The 9,493-nt window shown below is 39.1% G+C and overlaps 1 pseudogene; it reads right to left on the bottom strand.

Moving 5' to 3' along the window:
* Positions 1-316: 316 nt before the first annotated feature.
* Positions 317-1,554, bottom strand: LOC118643855 (annotated as a pseudogene).
* Between the last annotated feature and the right edge of the window lie 7,939 nt (positions 1,555-9,493).

Here is a 9,493-nt window from a genome sequence, read left to right as displayed (position 1 = left end):
CTCTCTAAAAAATCAATCAAGAAAAAAACCCCACAAAACAAAACATACTTTAGAAAACATCTTGTAAATTAGTAAGTAGGAAATGTAATTGGTAACAAAACCCAACAAGAATGAAATATAGACTCTTATATCATATTATGTTTGCATGTATCATAAAGGCAACAAAAGTTTTAAGCTTTTACTAAACATGAATATAAACATATAAGTAAAAACAATCCATTTATTTACAACTCAAAATTTTCTTCTATATTCAGTAAAACATTTTTTTTTTTTTTTAAAAGTGTATGACAGCTGTCAATACACATCTTTCTCTTCTTTAACATATATTGTTCATTCTGATACACAGTTTAGGTATTATTATGCATTTTAAAATGGAACAATTTAAGACCAAAATTTGAGTTGCTTCAATATAATGAGAGACTAAAGCCAGCACTATCTCATGTAGAATTGCAGCATACGTACTGTATAGCCTCATGCTGGTCTGATATATGCTGGTTGGCCCTGCCATGGTCATGATGGTTAGGTGGTGTGCTTTCTCCTTCCAATTTTTCTTCTTCCATCTTGGGAATACCAGGCACATCAGAGGAAAGTTTTCAGTATTTTTTGATAAGAGGGTCTTCATGGAAAGATTTATCTACGTTTCTGAGGCCCGATTACACCTTCTGATTCTGCAGACTCATCTGTCTCTGCAATTGTTGCTACATGAACAGTTTGTATCTGTGACCACTGAATAACCAGTGGCTGTGGTGTCTGAAATACTCCCTGGAATGCCAGGTGGCCCCCAGGCCAGGGGGCTCCTCAACCTGATACCAATACAGCGGTCTAGGTTCTTGTCACCACTCAAGAAAGGATTGGAGAGCAGGGTGCAAAGATTTAATAAAGCACAGTAGATTTATAAAATTGAAAGTACATCCTCAAGAATTGAGAGTGGGAGACCTCAAGGAACGGGATGCCCTGATGTGGTCTGAGTGGAATGTATTTATTAAATGTAGGCAAGGGGAGGGGATAGGATGGGCCTTGGCTTGTGACGCTGGTGGGATGACGGCCAACGTAGCTCATCCTCATACATTTTCCTCAGATAGTGATTATTTTTTTTGTCCTCCCAGAACTGTCATGGGGATTGGGGTGGCAGAGTGGTCTCAAAACCAAAATGCTGATTTATATTATTGAGATATTATAATGGCCCTGTTGGTCAGTTTTAGGTCCATATGGGTGCTGAATTGGTCGAGACTGTTTTTGTTTGTTTGTTTGTTTTTTAACTACAGGAAATTGGGGAGGGAGAAGAAGGAAAAAAGATGGTCAGTAAATGTTCTAGCCTGAACAGAAAAGGGGAGCAGTAGAACTTGAGGCCTTTGTTCCTTATTCTAACTGTCTTGCCAAACATAACTGTACCAGGGTTACAGCTGGGACACACTTCGGGTGCCTGATCCAAGTACAGACACCCGAGCTGAAGGTGGGATTAAATTTTGACCAGTCTGGGCCTGCATATGTGCACATTTGCTCTCTGCCACAGGATCTGTTACTTGCATCCTGATGAAAGTTAATTGTTTCCATGGTCGTTTGTCTTAACATATATTTTTCTGGCACATTTGCTCATTATTAAGACATTTGTAATCAATGCTCTGCTCCTTTCCCATTTTTTCTTTAGTTGTCCTGCAGTGAAGGGATTTATGTAGCAACCCCACCACTGCTTAGGGACATGAGGAGGTGGGGATGGTGAGCCAGCTACCCACCCAGCGCTGGTGGCAGCCCCACATCATCCACCTCAGCTCTGATGGGGCAGCTGTGGCCTTACCACCAAGCCAGGCAACTCTGTGATTTCCAAGTGAATTATTATCCAAGCCATTTTCTTGACAAATGTTGTAACAGAGATAACATGAACTTAATTTTGTAAGTCCAGGTGAAACAAAAACACCATATTAAATGTTACTAGCTCTAAAAGACATCAACCGAACTTAAATCAGCTTTAATATCAAATATTTTTTCAGATCATATGATCTTAAAAAGCATCTGGGTTAGTTTCTACTATATTTTCAAATTTATGTAGCATTTATTTTTTTTAAGCCAATAAAATGTAAACTAGTAATACCATACAGAGGCAGAAAACATAATTCTACACATATATAAACACAGACAAACACAGATATCGCAAACAGATCAAAACATAAATAGAATCACTAATAATTGTAGAGAAGACACAAATTTTTCATTTGCCCTTGGCAACTTTTAAGAAGGATGGAGAAGGGTGGAGGGGATGACAGGCATGGGTGACTTTGGCTTATTGTGTTTTTAAAAGCACAATGTTTTCCCTTCAGTTACATCAGCTTTGTTTACATTTCTGATTACTCAGCAGGAAGACTTGCAATTTTGTCAAATTTCTGATTAGTTATTAAATCCTTTAAAACCTATTCAAATATACCAATTCTCATAATCTTTTCTTTTGGTACATGCCCCTAGTGGGAACCGAACCCAGGACACTCTGGTCCGCAGGCCAGTGCTCCAACCGCTGAGCCAAACCGGACAGGGCCTATTCTCATAATCTTATATCTATCTAACATTTAAAATTTTCCACCTTGTGAAATTTCTAACTTTTACTTCTACCTTTAAAATATATTCTCTTGCGCCCTGGCCGGTTTGGCTCAGCGGTTAGAGCGTCGGCCTGCGGTCCGGAGAGACCCAGGTTCGGTTCCCGCTAAGGGCACGTACTTCGGTTGCAGTTTGTCCCCGGCCCTGGTTGGTCGTGTGGGTGGCAGCCACTCGATGTGTCCCTTCACGTCGATGTTTCTCTCTCTCTCTCTCCCTTCCTCTCTCTCCCTCCCACTCTATCTGTACAAAAAATGAAAAAATATCCTCGGGTGAGGATAAAAAAAAAAAAAAAAAAAAATATATATATATATATATATATATTCTCTTGCTAATTAACCCAATTAGGATATGTAAAGCCCAAAAAAACTAAGTAGCAAATTCAAGTCATAAGACATTCTATATTCTGACAACCACACCAAAGTTACAGCTAAACTACAGAACAACCATCATTTAGAACCACCTGAAATCGAGCTGAATGGAAGTCCTACAACTATGGAATTAAAGCAGCAGCCACATCGAGACTGGTAGGAGGGGCGGAGGTGGACGGGCTGGTCCCACACCCATGTGTGGCAGATAAAAATCAGAAGGACACCTCGGCTGGAAGGTCCTCCCTAAGGACTGAGGGGTTCCCATCCCATACAAGGCACCCCGCTCAGGGTTCAAGTGCCAGAAAGAGAAGTCCCCATAACTTCGGGCTGGAAAAACCAGAGGGAACTGAGACTCAGGGAGGCTGAGGCGGCTGGAGCCCCAGGCAGCTCCTCTTAAAGGGCCCACGCACGGACTTATGGGACTCACTCCCTCTAAGCTTGGAGGGAAGGCAGCTTGAGGGGCGCCAGAGACATACAGGGAAGAACTGAGCTGTTTGGCATTGGAGGGGGGGCTGGAGAGGAGGCTTTCTCCAGGACAAACATGCTGTCAAAGGCCTTTGTTCCTTTGATGAGCCCTTCCCTGGGGTGGCAGACAGCCACTATATCTGGGACTCCAGCAACCTGGTTCACACTAGTTGCCCCGCCCTGGTGATTCCCTGAGGTCCCGCCCCACCCAACTTTCAGACCCACCCAACTGTTGCCAGTTGCTTAACCATAGGATTGGCCTGTCTTCAGGTTTTCCTAAATTCTTTCAAACGAGCAGCATCTGGTCTCAGCTAACCCCCTACCTCCCGTTATGTAATACATAGAAACAAACACAGGGAGGAAGCCAAAATGAGTAGACAAAGAAACAGGTCCCAAATGAAAGAACAGAAAAAATCTTCAGGAAAAGAACTAAGCGAGATGGAGTAAGCAACCTAACAGATGCTGAGTTTAAAATACTGCTTATAAAGATGCTCAATGAACTTAGTGAGAACCTCAGCAAACTTAGTGAGGGCCTCAAGAGCATAAAAAAGAACCAGTCAGAAATGAAGGAGGCACTAACTGAAATAAAGAATAATTTACACAGATTCAATAGTAGAGTAGGTAAAGCCAAAAAGCAAACCATTGATTTGGAAGCAAAAAATGCCCAATCAGAACAGCAAAAAGAATCCAAAAAAATGAGGATAGTGTAAGGAGCCTGTGGGACAACTTCAAGCGTGCCAACATTTGCATCTTGGGAGTGCCAGAAGGAGAAGAGAAAGAACAAGAAATTGAAAACCTATTTGAAACAATAATGGCAGAAAACTTTCCTAACTTGGTGAAGGAAACAGACATACAAGTCCAGGAAGCACAGAGAGTCCAAAACAAGATGAACCCCAAGAGGCCCTCACCAAGACACATCATCATCAAAATGCAAAAGGTTCAAGACAAAGAGAGAATCCTAAAAGCAGCAAGTGAAAAGCAGTTAGTTACCTACAAGGGAGTTCCCATAAGACTGTCAGCTGATTTCTCAAAAGAAACTTTGCAGGCCAGAAGGGAGTGGCAAGAAATATTCAGAGTGATGAAAAGCAAGAACCTACAACCAAGATTACTCTATCCTGCAAAGCTGTCATTTAGAATCGATGGCCATATAAGGAGTTTCCCAAACAAGAAAATGTTAAAGAAGTTTGTCACCACCAAACCATTATTATATGAAAGGTTGAAGGTTTTTTTCAAAAAAAAAAAAAAAAAGATAAAATATATGAACAAACAAAATGGCAATGAATACATATCTACTGAAAATGGAATCTGCAAACAAAATGAACAGTCAGAACAGAAACATTCTCATAGATACAGAGAACATTTTGTTGGTTGCCAGATGGGAGGGGGGTTAGGGGAATGGGTGAAAAAGGAGAAGGGATTAAGAAGAACAAATCGGTTGCTAAACTGACAAACCTCAAAGGGAATGGGGGTTTGGGAGGTGTGAGGAAATAAACCAAAGAACTTATATGCATAACCAATGGACACAGACAACAGTGTGGGAAAAGGCAGGAGGGGACGGGATGGGGGAGGAGGGGGTCAATGGGGGAAAAATGAGGAACATCTGTAATACATTCACCAATAAAGATAAAAAAATAAAAGACTAGCTATATTCTGTGAGTATATATATATATATATTTAAGTGCAGGGTAATTGTACATCCAATGTTCTAATTTTAAAAATAATATAGAAATAAATATGCAAATGAATAAGAAGGGGCCTGAGTAGAATTTGATTTTTTATTTATTTTATATATTTATTTGTTTTTTAAATCCTCCCCCAAGGATATTTTTACATTTATCTTCAGACAGAGTGAGAGGGGGAGGGAGGGGGAGAGAGAGAGAGAGAGAGAGAGAGAGAGAGAAACATTGATGTGAAAGAGACACATCCACTGGTTGCCACTAGCCCAACCCTAGCTGGGGCTGGGGACTAACTGAAACCGAAGTACCTGCCCTTGACCGGAGTTGAACCCGTGACTCCTACTCATTGGTCTGTGGGCTGACGCTCTAACCACAGAGCCAAACCTGCCAGGGCTGCTTCTGCTTTCTACAAGGGCACTTTTTTTTGTTTGATAATCCTCACCCGAGGGTATTTTTCCAGAGAGACACATCAATTGGTTCCAGAGAGAAACATTGATGTGAGAGAGATACATTGATTTATTGCCTCCCACATGACCCAGACCAGGGTCAGGGGTCAAACCTGCAACCCGGATTCGTGCCTTGATTGGGAATTGAACCTGCAACTCTTAGGTCGAAGGGCTGATGCTATAACTGCTAAGGGAAACTGGCCAGGGCTACAAGCACATATTTATCCCTCTTCTGGGCACTGGATAGTCTCAACTTCATTCAATGCTTAGCTTCCCATTTAAACCACTCTTTGGGATGTTACATATGTAATTCTTTGTATTGGAGGTGAGACTTTCTTTGTTTTTACCGCTCATTAAAATGTTCATTGAAAGTCTCAACAGGTCTTCCTAATAAGTAATTAGTACTGTAAACAAGGCTAAGGTAATTGAAGAAAAAACCAGCACCTTTAAAAGTTAATAGGCTGCAGTCACTCATGCCTGACATCTTCCCGATCCTCTTCTTCAGCCTCCTTAAAAGTTGTCACAGACAAATGAAAAATCTTGTGACTTCTCAACAAAAAATGAGTGATTGGGGTTATGTGTAAGGTCTTTTTGTGCTATGTGTTTATCTCTGTAGTATATGTCTTGCATTTTCTGCCTCCAGATGGCATTACTAGGGTGTAACATTTTATTGGCTTAAAGAAATTAAATGCTTATATAAATTAAGAAAGTAAAACTATTTCAAATGGTGTTTTTTTTTTTTCATAATTACGTGGCTTGCAAAAATATTTGATATTAACGCTAGTTTAAGTTTGGTTGATGTCTCAGAATTATTAACATATAATATATATTCATTTTGCCTGGGTTTTAAAAATGTTAATGTGCCCAGCTGGTGTGGCTTAGTGGATTGATCATTGTGCAATGGACAAACAGGTCCTGGTTTGATTGCCTGTCAGGGCACATGCCCAGGTTTCAGGTTCGATCCCCAGTAGGCGGTGTGCAGGAGGCAGCCGATCGATGTATCTCTCTCACATCAATGTTTCTATCTCTCTAAAAAAATCATTAAAAACATATTTTTTAAAAAAGTTAAGGTGATCTCTGTTACAGAATTTATCAAAATGGCTTGGATAATAATTGACTTTAAATCTCATAGAGTTATTACGAATTAATAAATAGATGTAACTAAAATGAAGGGTATGCCCTGGCCGGTTTGGGTCAGCTGTTAGAGCATTGGCCTGCGGTCCAGAGAGAACTGGGTTCGGTTCCCGCTAAGGGTACGTACCTTGGTTGCAGTTTGTCCCTGGCCCTGGTTGGGTCACGCAGGAGGCAGCCACTCAATGTGTCCCTTTCACGTCGATGTTTCTTTTTCTCTGTCTTCCTCTCTCTCCCTCCCACTCTACCTGAACAAAAAATGGAAGAATGTCCTTGGGTAAGGATAAAATAAATAAATAAATAAATAAATAAATAAATAAATAAATAAATAAATAAATAAAATAAAGGGTTCAGTAAAAAATTTATATATGCCTAAACATAGTGTTCTACAGTCTTTTGGTAACTTAAAAGTTTAGAGTTTTACTTTGAAAACTTTGAAATTTTTCCTGGGTGAGTCAAGAACTTGGAGGAAAATTGGTCTCTGGGAAAATATTTGATATTAAGTTAAATGATAAAAATTGAATATCTAAATATTCTGAAATAACATGAAATACTGAAACATTGATTGCTAGACAAGTCTTAAGTTCACCTACTTTGGGTTTTTTATTACAGAGAAGCTAGAAAATAGATTTGGAGCTGTTAATGAATATCTTATACTTTATTAAAGGTATGTCTCTTGAAAGTGTGTTTGCTAATTGAGAAGGCTGTGTTTCTAGAAGTGATTATATATATTGCCAATATAAAAAATGCTAATTGTTTCCTTTCAATTTTAACTAAAAATAAAGATTTCCACAAGTTAAAATTCTATTTAAGTTGGAAAGGAACTATATAATTTTGGTAATGTAAGGTATAAAGTGTGAAGATACTTTTTTTTTCTTAATTCATTAATTTATTTTTGTTACAGATGTTTCTCCTTTTTCCCCCACTGACTCCCTCCGCCCCCTCCCTTTCCGCCCTCTCCCCAGCTTTGGTGTCCCTGTCCACTGTTCATGCATACATGCATATAAGTTCAGTGGTTTATCTCTTCCCCCACCCCCTCTTCTGGGGATAGTCAGTCTGTACCCCACTTCCACATCTCTGGGATGACCACATTGCTCAGACTGTTATGTTCATTATATTCCACAAATAAGTGAGATCATATGATACTTGTCTTTCTCTGTTTGGCTTGTTTCATTTAGGATGACACTTTCCAGGTCCCACCAAGTCTTCTCAAAGGTTAAGAGATCCTTCTTTCTTACAGCTGCAGAGTACTCCATTGTGTACATGTACCACAGCTTTTTTTATTCATTTGTCTACTGATGGGCATTTGGGCTGTTTCCAGATCTTAGCTATTGTAAATAGTGCTGCTACAAACATGGGGGTACATATATTCTTTCTGATTAGTGTCTTAGGATTCTTAGGATATATTCCTAGAAGTGGGATCACTGGGTCAAAAGGCAGTTCAATTTTTATTTTTTGAGGAAACACCATATTGTTTTCCATAGTGGCTGCACCAGTCTGCATTCCCACCAGCACTGTACTAGAGTCCCCTTTTCTCCACAGCCTCCCCAACACTTGTTGTTTGATGATTTGTTAATGGGGGCCATTCTGACAGGTGTGAGGTGACACCTCATTGTTGTTTTAATTTGCATCTCTCTGATGATTAGTGATGTTGAGCATTTCTTCATATGTCTCTTAGCTATTTGTATGTCCTGTTTGGAGAAGTGTCTATTTAGTTCCTCTGCCCATATTTTAATAGGGTTCTTTGTCTTCCTTTTTTTGAGTTGTATGAGCACTCTAAATATATTAGAAATTAATTCCTTATCTGATATATCATTGGCAATTATGCTCTCCCATACAGTGGGTAGCCTTTCCATTTTCCTGATTGTATCTTTTACTGTACAGAGCTTTTGAGTTTGATGTAGTCCCATGTTCATTTTCTCCTTTGTTTCTGTTGCCTTAGGTGATGTATCAGTGAAAATTCTGCTGCCTATGATGTCTGAAATTTTGTTGCCTACATTTTCTTCTAGAATTTTTCTGGATTCATGAGTCACATTTAAGTCTTTTATTCAATTTGAGTTTATTCTTGTCTATGGTGTAAGTTGATGGTCTAATTTAATTTATTTGCATGTAGCTGTCCAATTTACCCAACACCATTTATTAAAGAGGCTGTCTTTACTTCACTCTATGCTCTTGCCACCTTTGTCAAATATTAATTGAGCATATTGCCTTGGGTCCATTTCTGGGTTCTCTGTTCTGTTCCACTGGTCTATATGTCTGTTCTTGTGCCAGTAACAGGCCATTTTGATTACAAGGGCTTTGTACTATAACCTAAAATCTGGTAATGTGATCCCTCCTACTTTGTTCTTCTTTTCAAGATTGCTGTGGCCATTTGAGGCATCTTTTGGTTCCATAGGAACTTTTGAAGTATTTGTTCTAGTTCTGTGAAATATGTTGTTGGTGTTTTGATGGGGATTGCATTGAATCTATAGATTGTTTTGGGTAGTATGGACATTTTAATGATGTTAATTCTTCCAATCCATGAACAAGGTATGTGCTTCCACTTTTTCTTATATCTTCCTCTATTTCTTTTTTAAATGACCTGCAGTTTTCTGTGAATAGGTCCTTTACTTCTTTGGTTAAATTTATTCCTAGGTATCTTAGTTTTTTTTTGCCGCGATGGTAAATGGGGTTGTTTTTTCAGTTTCTCATTCTGTGAGTTCATTATTGCTGTATAAAAATGCCATCAATTTCTTCATGTTAATTATGTATCCTGCTACTTTGGCAAAATCATTTATTTATTTATTTATTTATTTTTTCCTCACCCGAGGACATTTTTCCA

Source organism: Molossus molossus, unplaced genomic scaffold, assembly GCF_014108415.1.
Source record: "Molossus molossus isolate mMolMol1 unplaced genomic scaffold, mMolMol1.p scaffold_m16_p_4, whole genome shotgun sequence".
In the NCBI taxonomy this organism is placed as follows: Eukaryota; Metazoa; Chordata; class Mammalia; order Chiroptera; family Molossidae; genus Molossus; species Molossus molossus.
The sequence above is the reverse complement of the archived record's forward strand: the minus strand, read 5'-3'. Positions and strand labels throughout refer to the sequence as shown.